We start from the raw sequence: 14,283 nt of genomic DNA, 5'->3' as shown, positions 1-14,283 counted from the left end.
CACTGCAGGCAAGCATCCAGTGTGCACCAGTGTGATTTCAGTACAGAAATCCATTCTGTTCTGGTAAAGCAGCTGCTGCCATGTCTTCCTGCAGCTTGCACACGGTAGGTATCAATGAATCAGCATTTCCCTTCATCTTGCAAAGGCTTGAAGCTATTGCCAGTCAAAACTGCTTGTGCCATCCTTTCTTTTTGCTGCATCTCTGGAGCTATAATATTCCACTGCCATCCTTTTTGACCATATCTTGAATATAAAGACTTGCACATAAAAACTTGCGGAGTTAATTCCTAAAAAAATCTGTTGTAGTAGATTAAATGACTTTGTATTCTACACTCATACTTCCAAATACACATTTTATTTTCTAGTGTGATATTCCAATTTCACGGTTGCTTAATAGGTTGATAAGTATATGGGAACAAAGCAGAATAGTTAGAGAAATATACCGTTGTTCCACTTTTGTTCAAGTGGTTTTAGTAGAATCATAATCTTTTTTTTTCCCTTTTTTTTTTAATGAGAGTAGAAGCAGCTGTTTTCTGCTAAGTCTCTGCTAAGAGAGAGTCTCCACTTCCAGTGTGGTACTTTTGAGGGAATGCTTAGCTTTGTTTTGTTAGAGACTGATGTAGCAGTTGGAAGGTCATCATTTTAATTAATTAAAAGAAACCTCTACAAAGTACAAAGCCTTACAGAAGCTGTAATTACAGGAGTCTTTAACCATGTAGTGCAGCATGTGGAAGCTACTTGTAAGACAGAGTCATCCTTTAGTTTTGAGATTACGTTAAATCCCCGCGGCTGTAATTATATGCATGTGGCTGGCAGGAGCCCATGCTGGGCTGATTGTGTTCAATGAACAGGGTCGGTACTTGCTGTTTCTCTCCATGGGACATACAAGCATCCTGGAAAGCAAGGACTTAGCGCTTGCACTGCTGCCTCTGCTGACAGGGCAGACAGGCTACTTTGGATTTGGTTTATTTCATTTTATTTTGACAGATTTCGGGTTCTTTACCGTCAGCTCAGAAGATGCAATGACAAATTATTGGTAATGCTCCAGAAAGTGAACACTCTCTTCTGTCATTGTAAACCGAACCAAGGAAAGGGTACAGACATGTGTCCCTACTAGAAATGCAGCGATACCTGATTGGTAAGCTCTTGATTTTGTGAAGAGACTTGATGCAAGGTGTACATGGGTTGAGGCAATCCTGAGCACAACTACAGGTCAGGCAGAGAAAGGATTGCAGGCAGTCCTGCTGAGAAGGACTGGGCATGCTGGTTGATGAGAAGCTCAACGTGACCCAGCAGTGTCAGCTTGCAGCACAGGAGGCCAACCACATCCTGGGCTGCATCCAAAGCAGTGGGGCCAGCAGGGCCAGGGAGGGGATTCTGCCCCTCTGCTCTGGTGAGACTCTACTGCACCCAGCTCTGGGGCACTCAGTGTAAGAAGTACATAGACCTGGAACAAGTCCAGAAGCCCATAAAGATAGTCCAGGGTCTGGAGCACCTCTTCTGTGAAGACAAGGCTGAGAGATCTCAGGTTATTCAGCCTGGAGAAGAGAACGCTTCAGGGAGACCTTAGACCACCTTCCAGTAATTAAAGGGAGCCTAAAAATGGAGAGATGGCTTTTTTTTTTTTTTTTATGGACAGATAGTGATGGGGTTAGGGGAAACATTTTTAACCCAAAAAAGGAGGGATTTAAGTTAGAGATTAGAAAGGAATTTGTTACGGTGAGGGTTGTGAGATGCTGGAACAGGATGCCCAGAGAAGTTTTGGATGCCTCATCCCTGGAAGTGTTCAAGGTGTGGCTCTGAGCAACCTGATCTAGTGGGTGGCAGGGAGATTGAAACTAGATTATGTTTAAGGCATGTGCCAACCCAAACCGTGCAAAGATGATGATGATGATGACATGACTTGTTTCTGAAACAAATCTCAATCAGTTGTGACTACACTTGAAGTTACTTTTGAGAGACTACAACATACTTGTGCTACTAAAGTTTCTAATTTTCATAGTGTGTGCGGCATCTTCATATTTTTGAAATCTTTTAAGTCTGTAATTATGTTTAAACAAATATTTGTGGCTAAGAAAGGGTGGAAAAGGCTGACCAGTGTGTTTGCCAGTAGCTGAAATGAAGTTAAAAGTCAAAGTTGTACTCAAAGGTTTTTTAAGCTCTTTTTCTAGTAAGAAATATCTCTTAACCTTTGTATATCAACACAGTTTCACTGAAAAGGACAGGTTTAATTTTTGCCAGCAATTGTAACAGACTGGTAAGATAAAGATTTTTTTGGTAAAGCTCTGGTGTGGGATTCTTGCAAAGGGTAATGTAGGCAATGCTGTTCCTTACGTTGTGCTAAAGGGTAATGTTCAGTGGAGAGTTATTTTCATGTTGAAAAGATAAATGTATTCTCTCTCCTTTAATACTGCATTATAAATTTAAAAAATATATTGCTAAATCAGACTTTAAAAAAAGTAAATTAAAATATGAATCTGCAGTGTAAAACACAGTAGAACACTTCAACAAAAGGCATCTCAGGATGTGGCAATATTGACTGATTTTATCACCACTTATTTAATACCTACTGATTCAAAAAGGTTACATTGCTTGGAGCCAATAAATGAAGATTTTTGGGGTTTTTAACTTAAAAGACCCCTAAAATATTTTTCCTAATCTCTTCCTAAGAACTGAAGGAAAAAACTTGTATGGTGCTATGCAACAGTGTTTTGGCATCAACTTAGATCTTTAACAGATGTATTCTTGTAATATGTTAGCCACTTTCAACACACACATGTCCTTGCTTTTCAACATGCTGCATCTCATACGTGACATGTTCTCCAGTGAGGATCTCCTGAAGCCAGAGCAGCTTTTATGACTCCTAATGACCTGTAAAGCATTCTGCTGCAATGCCTGCGTGAAATTACCCATCAGTGTTGCAGAGGTGGTTATAAAGCTAGAAAATAGCTGCTGTAGTTGATTTAATAAAAATGTAAATTTACAAGATCCTCCAAATTATGCAAAGCTGACAAGTTGTCTTTATTGATAATCTGAGCACTGGGGAATAACTGGGTGTCTTTATTTCACTTCCCTTTTTATTCCTTCTCCCTGTAGTGAAGGGGAATCTTGGTAATAGAGCAGTATTCATTGCAAAATGCTGGACTGACTGAGCTTGCTGCTGAATGGGAATACAGCTCTTCTATTTGGGATGAAAAATTTTGTTCAGATAGGCATTCCTGGTATTGTTATAAGGTTGTATCAAATATTGTAGTGGAAATGTTTTAGTTTTCAAAGTATCCATATAGCAATTTGTTTTTTTCAGAGCTAAATTAAATCTCTTTGTTCCTTAAAAATCTGACTTTCAATTTGACTAATGTGGTAGATACCAGCAGTAACTTGTGATGAAACAAAATACTGACTCGTACAAAATCCTTATGTGTTCAGATTTCATAATATTTCATTTCAATTTTCTTCAGCAGGTAGATCCAGTAGATATCACTCTGTCTTCCTGACACATGAAGCACTTGATACCTGCATGTCTTTCTCATTGCTTTAATGGTTGACTGATACTGTTGTTCAAATCCATCTCTGCCCTCACTGAACCCCATGGGTTGCCTATCTTTAAAGGTCTGGCCCTGTGGTGAGCATTGCTGTGACCAAGTGAGTTCTCTGTGGTGCATCTGCTTCCATGTGGTCGCACACAAACTTAGGCTGTAAAGAAAAACAGGAGCATGCGGCATCCAAAACCAATTATAGCAGCCCATGTGGACAAATCCCCTGACAAGTGAAAGAGGGGATGGTGTGGAACTGGTTTTAAGGTGTTGTTCAGTCACTGTATGAAAGGAAATGTTTGATATAACATGAGTGGAATTATACCTAGGGTGCCTTCCAGGTGTGTATATTCCTGTGAAACAGAAGGGTGTATATTCTGCATAAGAAGTTCATTTTTTGAAAACTCTTCCCCCCCCCCCCAAAAACGCAATTTCATATTTTGCAGAATTTGTACTCTTCATTGAATATTGGTTCTTTACAGAAATTTCCTCATTGTATCTAAATGTCACACTGTATAAAGATTGTAATCTTCAATATAATTTAGAGAAATTTCATTACATTTTCTGTCCTACAGAGAAATTTAATAGATAGTAAAATTTTTTGATTCATTTATTTCGGCTAATGTGATCTGAAAAGATTAACCAGAAGTTTGTGTTAAACAGGATACATCTATTACACTGCCTGTCTTACCATATGAAAATATAAGCTTCTTTCATCTAGTGACCTTCTACTGAATACTTATGAATAAAAATTCAGTTGATAAAGTATTTGTGTGTTATATATAGTCTAGATTTATAAATAATCTTTCAGACTTCTGAAAAAAGGAGTGAGCAGCAATAAAAGTGATACAAATTCATGCTGCTGCCCAAAAGGATCACAATGAAAAAAGATTTTTACAGATGAGTCCAGAGAAAATTGTGACTAAATATGTAGCTGAGTTAATGAATAAGGAAGAAATATAATTACTAAGAGTTCAAGCTGCATTATACAGACTATAAATAATTTTTTAATATATCTGAGGGGTTTTGATCTAATATTATATTAGATACCTTTTTGTTTTTACCTCCTCCCCCATTTTTCCTCCTGAAACCAGCTGATTCCAACTGTAGAGTTGAATGAATGGCACTTCAGAAAATGATGGCTGTCTTTGGAATGTTGAAACATTTAAAAACACAAAATATTTAAATTGATTAAAATATATACATTAATACATGAGGTATAGTTTAATTAATTTCAGGACTTTGAACATGAACAGTTCTGTTAATCGTCATGATTGTTGTCCTGAAAGATGATAAAACCATGTCTTTCATGAGTGAATATTTTAGAAATTGTTCCAAAAAGTGGATCTTTTCCAGACCTAGCAAAAATGAGGAAAAATATACAGTACATACAATAGATTATGTTCCATGCTATATTTGAAGTATAAATTCTTTGTCTTGTGAAACTTTTTTGAGAAATTCAAATCCATACATGACCTCCCTTGGCAAGGACAAAAAAATTATCTGCAGAAACAAAAGCTAAAACTTATCCTATTGACTTGGTTGGAAGTGACTATTGCAGTGCTTCAGAGGCTGTTTAACACACACACCAGTAATCTAGAAGTAGTAAAAAAATAAAATAAGCTTTTTGGATCAAGGAATGAATATAATCCTTTCAGTGTTAGTAAAGCTTTATCTGACCAAGTCTGCAACTGGTGTTGCATATATATCACAGTTTCTGTACAATTATTACAGTTTTACACATTTCTATTTAATCCCGTTGGGACTCAGCATTTCCTTACCTAAAGGCTTGATTTCTCTCTGGTGTCTGGAGTCTGTCTTTTGCACTCTCTGCCAAAGGAGCTGAACCAGGGTAAGTCATGAAGTCAGATCACAAAGGCAAGTAGCAAGCAGTTCTTCCTCATGGTGTAGCTACAACCTCTTGCCATTCTCTGCCTAGCAGAAGTCTTCAATGATGTTAAAATTGCACAAAAGTGGACTCTTGCTTTGAGACCTGCTCACCAAAACCATCTTCTTTTGAAGAGCAGAAGGAGCACTGCAGGCTCACCCAGCACTGATGGCAGCCGCTGTGCCAAGGTCCTTATCCAGAGAGGTGGGAGTGGAGACCTTACTGCCTGGAGTAGACAATGCTGACCCCACAGCTGACTGGGAAGAATCAAAGAACAAATGTTAGGGCAGCCAAAGTATAATCTTGGCAGTATCTTCTGGTTGCCTGTGAGTTAAGGGCAAGTGTTCAAACTGGTCTGCCTGGGTCCAGCGAGGTTTATGGCATCGAGGACAGGCATCTGGCAGATGGAAAGGCAGTAATAAAGATTCTGGATGCAAATCTGCAGAAAGAGAGCAGCAAGTTCAGGCAGCTCCAGCATCTCAAACCTGAAAGAGCTGTGAACAGGGCCTGTGTGCTGAGCCATAGCCTTTGGTTTCTGGAACAGCTTTTCCAGGGGAGCGGGGAGAAAAGGAAGCAGGTATGGGGTGGTATTTATTGGTATTATTGGTGTGAAGTCCTGTTACCTGAGCAGGAGGTGGCAAGAAAGAGTAGTGGCAGATTTTTTTCAGCTATAAGCATATTGGCAGAGAGAGAGGGCCACTTTATGGGAGAATGAGAACACACAACTCCTCTCACCTTTCCTCTCCCTTAATACTCCCAAGATTTTGTTTTCTTTCTGAACTACTGAATTACACTGACATAAACCTCCACCTTCATCCTCTGGTTTCACTCCTTGTCTGCCCTGTCCATCCTTGGCCAGAGGTCTGTGGTTATAAGGATGGAGCCATCAGTTCACACCTTCAGGTGCATCTGCTGTTCCACTGGCTGGGTTTTATGGCTCTCTGGTACCAGGAGCAGCTACAAGAAGCAATAACAGGGCTGGTGAACAGATGACTCGATTACCCCTATCTGGTTTTAATGACAATGAAATAAAATCAATTTTCACCAGGTCTGTCCAGGCAATTGCAACTGTGCTGATGGAGTGTTTCACCTTACCCTTGGAAATATGGCTGTTGCTCTAACCAATAAAACAAAAATAAGAAAAACAATCACTGTAATAGTAGTTGGAGTTGGACTGTGGGAAGCACAGAGCTGCTGATGCAGTGAAGAGCAGTCAGGGAGAGAGGAATAGCTCAGAGTGTGAAAGCTGTCCATGCTTCCTCCTGGCTTCCTGTAGCTGGTGGTAGAAGATGTGCACCATGACGCTGGACCATAACATTAAATATAGTGATGGATAAAAGACAGTAGAAGAGAAATTAGACAATTTTGTAATCAAAGCATGTGAATGAGACAGAATATGTGAAGACAGTTTTAAATATATCATTCAAGTGAAGCATAAATCTTGAGAATCTGTTGTCTTAAAGGAGAGTATCTGGTGCAGGACTCGGTGTTTGTGCATAGATTTGATGTGAAAAACTCTGTATGGAATATTTTGGTTTGCTTGCTTGGTTTTTAGAATGGGTGTGGAGTTTTGTCCATAAAGGTGGTATGGAACTCTAGTTTAAGTGGTATGCTCTACTTCATAATTTTCTGAATGGATTGTAAAAGGAAGTTAATTTGCTGTTTGAATTGGCATGAGAGGGCAAAAAACTCCTTGTGAGCTGAAGGAATCTTTCAAATGGTGCAATGTTTGGCCAATTCAGCTGCTCTAAAATCTGCTCTCTTCTCCCTTTAGTGAAGGCAGAAAACTCGATTTGCCGTGTGTTTTCTATTCAGCATAATTTTATTTTGGTGTGATCAAATGCTTGGTGGTCCTGCCCACACACAACAATCCATCAATTCCCTCCACTCTCTCCCTCCCCCTGTGGTCTGTGCTTCACCGGCTGTAATATACTTGTCTACAATTGTCAAAAAGCTTTCCTGGTTATCAAACCAGGCTTTTTCTTTTTTCTTCCTTATAGATCAGTAGGATTAATTCTTTCATGTGCTTTGATTAGAATATTTCCATTTGAAATGGGTTCGTTCTCTCCCAGAAGCAGGATTCCTGGTGGTTTTGCCCTATTTATTCAGAGGAAACACTAAGGGAAAGGATAGATACGAGGAAGGAGGAGAAAAATCACCATGTCTTGTTGAAATGTGGGGCCCTTTGCGTGGCACAGCAACCATCACTCCCTGCAGGGTCAGGGAATGCGAGAGGCTGGGGGATGTGTCCCTCTAATACCCGCGTCTGTGTGTGCAGCTAGATGCTTTCTAGCTTGTAAAGAAATATGGCTTTTTAAGCCTGCATCTCCTCATGCAGGTGGTGGTGACGGCGCCAGTAGTGAATGACACAGCTTTGCCAGATGACACGGAGCTGATCTCTGCATCAGCCAAGAGGAATTAAGCTTTGTCACTCCCCGCCGGGGCTACCTTTTGCCTGGTATGTGCGGGAGGAGGAATTCACAGGCTGCTGCTGCATTCACCCAAGCAGAGCCCCGAGCGTGCCTTGCCAGGGGAGGCAGGCAGCCAGAATGATAGCTGTCTCTTTTAAATGCCGCTGTCAGATCCTGAGGAGACTTGCTAAAGGTAACGTGCTTTCCTTCTTACTCAACCGGGGGCTCCGTTGCATCCTTCCAGAGACACAGCCTGGTTGTTTTACTTTTAAATATGACCGTCCTTCCAACGTACTGTCAGGCAACAAAGAACTCCCGATACAGGAGGGTGTAGGAGCTCTTTCAATTAACATTCCTTCATGTCCCAGGCTGTGGTTCTGCTAGGAAGATAGAAAGGTAGATCCCAGGGGTTTTTTTCTTTTTTTTTTTTTTTTTTTTTTTTGGTTATTGCTAGCAGGAGGATTTTTTTTCCCAAGTGAACTGCTAAAGTTATTGTGGGGTGTTATTTTTTTGTATTTGTGCTGACTGCTGAGAGGCATCCCTCCTGGGTCAGTGCACGCTCTGCCTTACTGGGAACAACTGACACTGCTGTCCTGGACCTGTATCCAGGACGAATTTCTGTTGTTTCATGTCCATTGCAAGCTCTTTTTACCTGTGCTTTACATGCCAAAGGCTGTTGTATGTGATGAAGTAGGGATAGCAGTGTGTGTTTTTTCAGGCTGCACTCTCACGTCACACTTTGGAAGTTAATTTGCCTGTTAGAGCAGTATGCATTTTATCTTAGTGTAAATCTTTGCAGTCTCTCATTTTACCGCTCGGAACTTTAGAATACTACCCTGTGTCCTGTGTGATTGTTAAAGCAGATATGTGAAAACCTACCTAAGACACCGTCACTGTTCAGAAATCTTATTTTCTAAAAATAACTTTTTTTTCTTTTAATCTGTTATGTTTGGTAATTTTTTTCCTTCTCTGTGTAAAAAGGGTTGATTTGGGATTTTAGCTTGATGTTTTTATGGAAACTTCCAACATTGTAATAGCCTTATGTGTCTGCAAACAAGAAGCTTCTATTTTTTATCTTGGGTGCTGTGAAATATTTAATGGCCGTTACTGTGCAGCTGGATATACATCCATCTGTGAATGAAACTATTTTTATCAGCTTACCTTGAAAAATCAGATATCTTTGATTATTATTCAGGATAGCTTAAAATCAGTTAGTGTTTTATTTTGCAGAAGCATGAAAAGGTAGCATGCTAATACAATGAGATCTGTAATAGGAAAAGAGAAGAAGACTGCAATCAAACTTATATAAGCATTTTCCTTTTATTTAGATTGCTCAGTGGGGTCACGTTGTTCAAAACATAGGAACTTAAATATTTATTAATCATCCTCTCGGTAGATTTGCTTCCCTTTCAAATCTGTGCTAGGTAATGCCTGTCTTTCTCATTTGTGTAAAATGTTTCTATTCTGGTAGCTCTATTACATGTTTATCATGTTTATTACATGTTTATGTTTGAAAGTCAGTGTATTCTCTTTTTCTGGTGTGAGCAGAGCAACCTTTTTGTCTGCTGATGTCTTTATCAGACAGATCTGGGCACTAATTCAGTTACTCACTGATGAGAGTTGTTGTTCCACTTAAATACAGTTGCCCTGTGAATAATCAATAATCTAATACATCATAGCCATCTTAATTATTTCATTCTTCCATCATTCAACAGAACTGAGGCTAGTGTTTTTTTTCTCCTCTAAAATAATCTTAACTACCATTGAGACTCTTTGCTCCTCCCACTCCCTCCCAATAGGAACTGGCATGATACTATTGATTTTTTGCATTAGTGTGCCTTATGCTTGTCACTGGTTTATAAAGAAAAAGACAGTCTAGAGCTATGTTCATATATCCTCCTGTAAGCTATATGCACACTGGACTGGCATTGCTGTCCTAATTGACAGGTTCCTGAATATTCACTGTTTTGAGTGAAATCTTTGGTTTTTTTATCTTATTCCCTGGGTTTTTTGGCCTTGACATTTGCATCTCAGAAAACAGTTATGAAGTGCTCAACACAGCCTAGCTGAGGGCAGGGATGGACCTTCACATTATTACTGTGGAGAGGATTCTTGCCAACTGCTGGAAATCTTCTGCTGCTGTATCAGCTGGAATATCTCCTTTCCTTCTAACCTGCTAGGCATGGGTTTTTGCACATTCACTGAGTTCCTTTGCTCCAAAAGCAGTTTTCCTTGCTTTAGTACTTGCCCCCAGCCTGTCTCTGCTAGGGTCTTTTTCTTCTGCACTAGTCCTGTAGTTTTGTGCAGTTCCCCAAATAATTACTTTACAGTCTTTCAGGCCCTACTATGGTGAAAAGATAAAGTGTGCTGCACACTAGATTAGGGTTTTGTGTTTTTATTAAAAGATGTGCGGTTAACTATGCATCAAAATGTGGAAATATCTGCTTTATGTGTGTTGTCATTTTTCATGCCTGTCTTGACAAAGTAAGCTTGTAGCTTCATTTCCTGTTTTTTCAGATAGGGATGTATAGAGAAATGCCTCATCTGGGCAACTGAAGACTCTCTAAAAGTAATTCTTTCCAGTAGGGACGTGTTCAGGCAATATTTTATTTTACAACAATTGTACTCCACTCTTCTTGTACTTCACAGTAACCTTTCAAAGCAAAAAGGAGAGGTTTTTTTTGTGGTTTTTTGCATTGTTGCATGTACTTGCTGTGTAATTGAAAGGATCTTCAAGTGTTGTGAGCTAATTTCAAGGCAAAAATATCATATAGTAGTGGGAATGCTCTCCAGAACTGAGTCAGTGACCCACTCCTTCCCATAGTTGTGAGTCACAGACTGCAACAGATAACCCTTACCTCTCTTGATCTCACCTCCATGGTCATCTTCAGATTAGTCTTCTTTGTCCTCTGCCTTCAAACTTACACCATTCATATGAGACAGGCACAATTATAGAGTCATAGAATGGTTTGGTTTGGAAAGGATCTTCAAACATCTTCCAGTTCAGCCCCCTGCCTCTCAGTGCTGCTTCACTGCTGCCCCTGCACATCTTTTGTGCCATATTGCCTCTGTGGGTTCGAGGGCTGCTGCTGCAGGTGCCGTACAGATACTTCTGTATTTCCACTGTAGCAATCACCCCCTCTTAAAGCAAAAGATGTGGCAAACAAGGAGTGCACAATAATTATTCATGCAGGAAATTTAGAAGACTATGAGATTAGGTCCCCTTCATGTGTATTACACTTCAGTTTTGTGAGTCTTTATTTTGGAGGTCAGTACATTTTCAGTAATGAAACTGTACGTTACCAAGGTCAGACAGAGCTTCGTGTTTGCATCCATTAACAAGCAACCATGAAAAAAAAGTATTATGTTATTTGATGATGCAATTTGCAAGAATGATGCTGTGTGAGACTTTTCTCATAGCTGTGGAGACATGATTTGAATTTAGATCTAGTCTATCCAGTTAAGAACAAAAAAAAAATGTTTCTGGTTTTTACACCAATGTGTTGTTTCTATGCTATTTTTCCATTATACATTTTTTCAATAGCTCTTAAAATGTTTATTGTGGATGGGGGTTTGTGCTTTAATTATCTGATTTCTTTCATTAATAAATCTTTCACACTTTTACTTTTGAGCTGAAATATTGTTGGGTCAATCTCTATTGTGGTTGTCTATACATATTTGAATCTCTACGCGTATGTATATACATTTTAAACAACGTTGGAAGTAGTTAAAAGGTTCTGAAAAGAGAAAAGGTATCTTAGGTACTGAAATTTGCACTGAGAAGAGAGTTTTGGAATTTTTATATATTATTTTAATTTTTTATCTCATTTCTATCCCAAAAGAGCACAGTAAGCCAAAAGCTACATTAAGAATCTGAAGTAGTAGCTGTTTTTACAGTTTTCACTATGAGAAGTACTGGGCTCAGAGAGAATGGTAGCTTGCATTTGAGCCAAGAGAATATAAGGAAAGGCCACATTTGTAACTGTAAGAGCAACCACAAATCTGCACTTTGTACAGCTGCCTGTATTGTAGCATTATTTTTTTGTGCAGTGGAGAAACACTAGGATTCCCCCCGCCCCAGGTTATTCATATAAAACCTTTGGCACTGAGCAATAAGTATGCTGTGCATACCAAAGAGCCTGTGGTAACCCCTTACATTGCATATGTATGCTAAATAAAGTTTACAGTTATTATATTAAGTAAAACAGTGAGCAATATACATATATAGCATACAATAGTGAAAAGTTGCTGAAATGTGTAGGCTGGTCAGGTTTACAGTAAATTAACCACTTTATAGTTTAAAAATTGCCTTTCAAGTAGTGCATTACAAAGCCTTGGCTGTGGTTAATTGATGTATGGACAAGTTTGTTTTTTCCCTTTATTAGCTGGAAGAACAGCACTTTTAGGAAGCTGTGTCTGTAGTATAAAGTTGCTCACAGAAATGTGTCTCTTTGTTAGAGTCAGGAATGCAGCTTTGCACATACACAGATCAGGGAAGTTATTCTGGATTTTATTATAATGGAAGCAGAATAGGAGCACTCTGATAAAGATGTCAGCTGTTGTTACACAGGGCAGAGCGTGAGGAGCTGAGTGGAATGCCTCTCACCCATCAAAGCTTTATAGCCTATCTTCAGGATAATTTATCACCTACTGCGCATACAGATCCTTTCTGCAGACATATATTTTTATTCTCCCAGTATGTTTCCAATACAGTGAGATAAAGCAAGCTTTAAAGGCAAGATGCTGCACTCCATTTTACAAGATGATCAGTTATCTAAAAATTGGATTGGGGCCTAAAGCATCAAGGGATGAATTCTGAATGTAGCTGGACAGAAGTTATACTTTGCCTTGCACACAAGCAACTACAACACAGGCAAAGCCAGATTTATTTTTTTTTTTAAAGTATGGAATTAAAATTTTGTTAAAGACTTGACATTGAGGCTATATAGTACCTTATTACAAACTTGCTAGTGTTTCAGAGACTCATCCCTGGTTACCAGCCTTTGAATTATTTTAATAGTAATTCTGATTATGTGGTCTCTTTTTGCCAATGAATTGCTTATGAAAATACACATTTAACTACTAGAACTGAGTCAATAGCTTGCTTTGAATGAAGTAAAAATCACAAATAACAATATCTCTAGGGGCATTTAAACATCCTAGAACATTTAAACGTTCGTTCCCTGTCTTTCTAAAATTAGTTCTGAAGGTTCAGAAACCTCCTAAGTGTCTGGTAAGTTCTATAAATAGGCAGTCAGTAAGGATTTGTTGGCTTTGTGCATTTGATTGGGGTTTCAGGAATACACTGAGGTTTTTCATACTGCTTATCCAATTTGTCCATATTTCCAAGTTTTTTTGATTTTATTTCTGAAAGTGACTTCTGTGCTGCTTCTGATTTAGCAACAAACTGTTCAGATAAACAGATATAATACAGTGAAAGAATAAAAAGTAGAAGCAAAATCTGGAAAATTTCTTTTCCGCTAGCATGTTGGAACTTCAGGGCCACCTCCAGAGTTGCAGCCCTTCCTCAGCCATTAGTGGGTACTTTGTGAGAAGACAGGACAGAGTCCACAGGAGAGAGCTGTGGACATCTGTAAGCAAGAGAAGTTTTGACATTGCTCTTAGTAAATACAATTTAGTAGTAAATGGAATTTTTAAAACAACCGAAACAAAAGCATTCCTTGGTATTACTTGAAATTTTTTGTTTTGGTTTGGTTTTTTTAAAAAAAAATTTTGTTGCAAGACTTGTTTTTCAATGTTTGTCTTAGCGGGTTCATGTTGGTATTGGGGACAACGCTGTCCTCCTACTCCCATTTGTTCATTGCTGGTTAGGAACAGTTACAGAAGTTGGCAAAGACTGTGAGAGAGCAGAGAAGACCCTACATGACTTCTTCATTTTTAGATTTTTCACCTGTTTTGACTTTTTTGTTTGCAATTAAGAATGTCTTTGGCTAGGATTGTTTTAGGATTGCTTTGAAATTGTAAGTGCCGGCATTATGATTGAAGGAGAGGGGGAAAGATGAATTTTTGTTACGATGTTCCTTCTATAATTGGTATTTAGGCTTTCCAGCATTGAGTATGTGAAGTACAAAAGAGGCAGATTTATTATATTTAATGAGCAATGTTAGTTCACAATATTGTCTTTTTGTTCAAAAGAATTCTTTGAACTTATTGTTGTAAGAAGTAATGAAAGGAGAAAGGATTTTCTCTTCTAGAGCAAGCCAATCACAGTTCAGAAGTTCAAGCAATATTTCTTCACCACTAATATATTCAAGAACTGGCAAACTCTTTATTAATTATTCAGGATGATCTGAAGCACAGCAGCATACTAACCAATCTGTGTGATGCTTTGACAGAAAAGAAAGACATGAAAATACTTTCCAAATCTAGCATGTACTAGTTAAAGTAGGAACACTGCTGCAGCCCTTATGGTCTGAGGGTATGTGTATGA

General features: G+C 38.8%; 1 protein-coding gene across 5 annotated transcripts in view; it reads left to right on the top strand.

Annotated features, from left to right (window-relative positions):
* GRIP1 (glutamate receptor interacting protein 1) overlaps positions 1-14,283 on the top strand; it is a 310,634-nt gene that overhangs the window by 152,040 nt on the left and 144,311 nt on the right. The gene's annotated exons all lie outside the window — the stretch shown is intronic.

Source organism: Serinus canaria, chromosome 1A, assembly GCF_022539315.1.
Source record: "Serinus canaria isolate serCan28SL12 chromosome 1A, serCan2020, whole genome shotgun sequence".
NCBI classification, from domain to species: domain Eukaryota; kingdom Metazoa; phylum Chordata; class Aves; order Passeriformes; family Fringillidae; genus Serinus; species Serinus canaria.
This window is presented reverse-complemented; position numbering and strand designations above follow the sequence as displayed.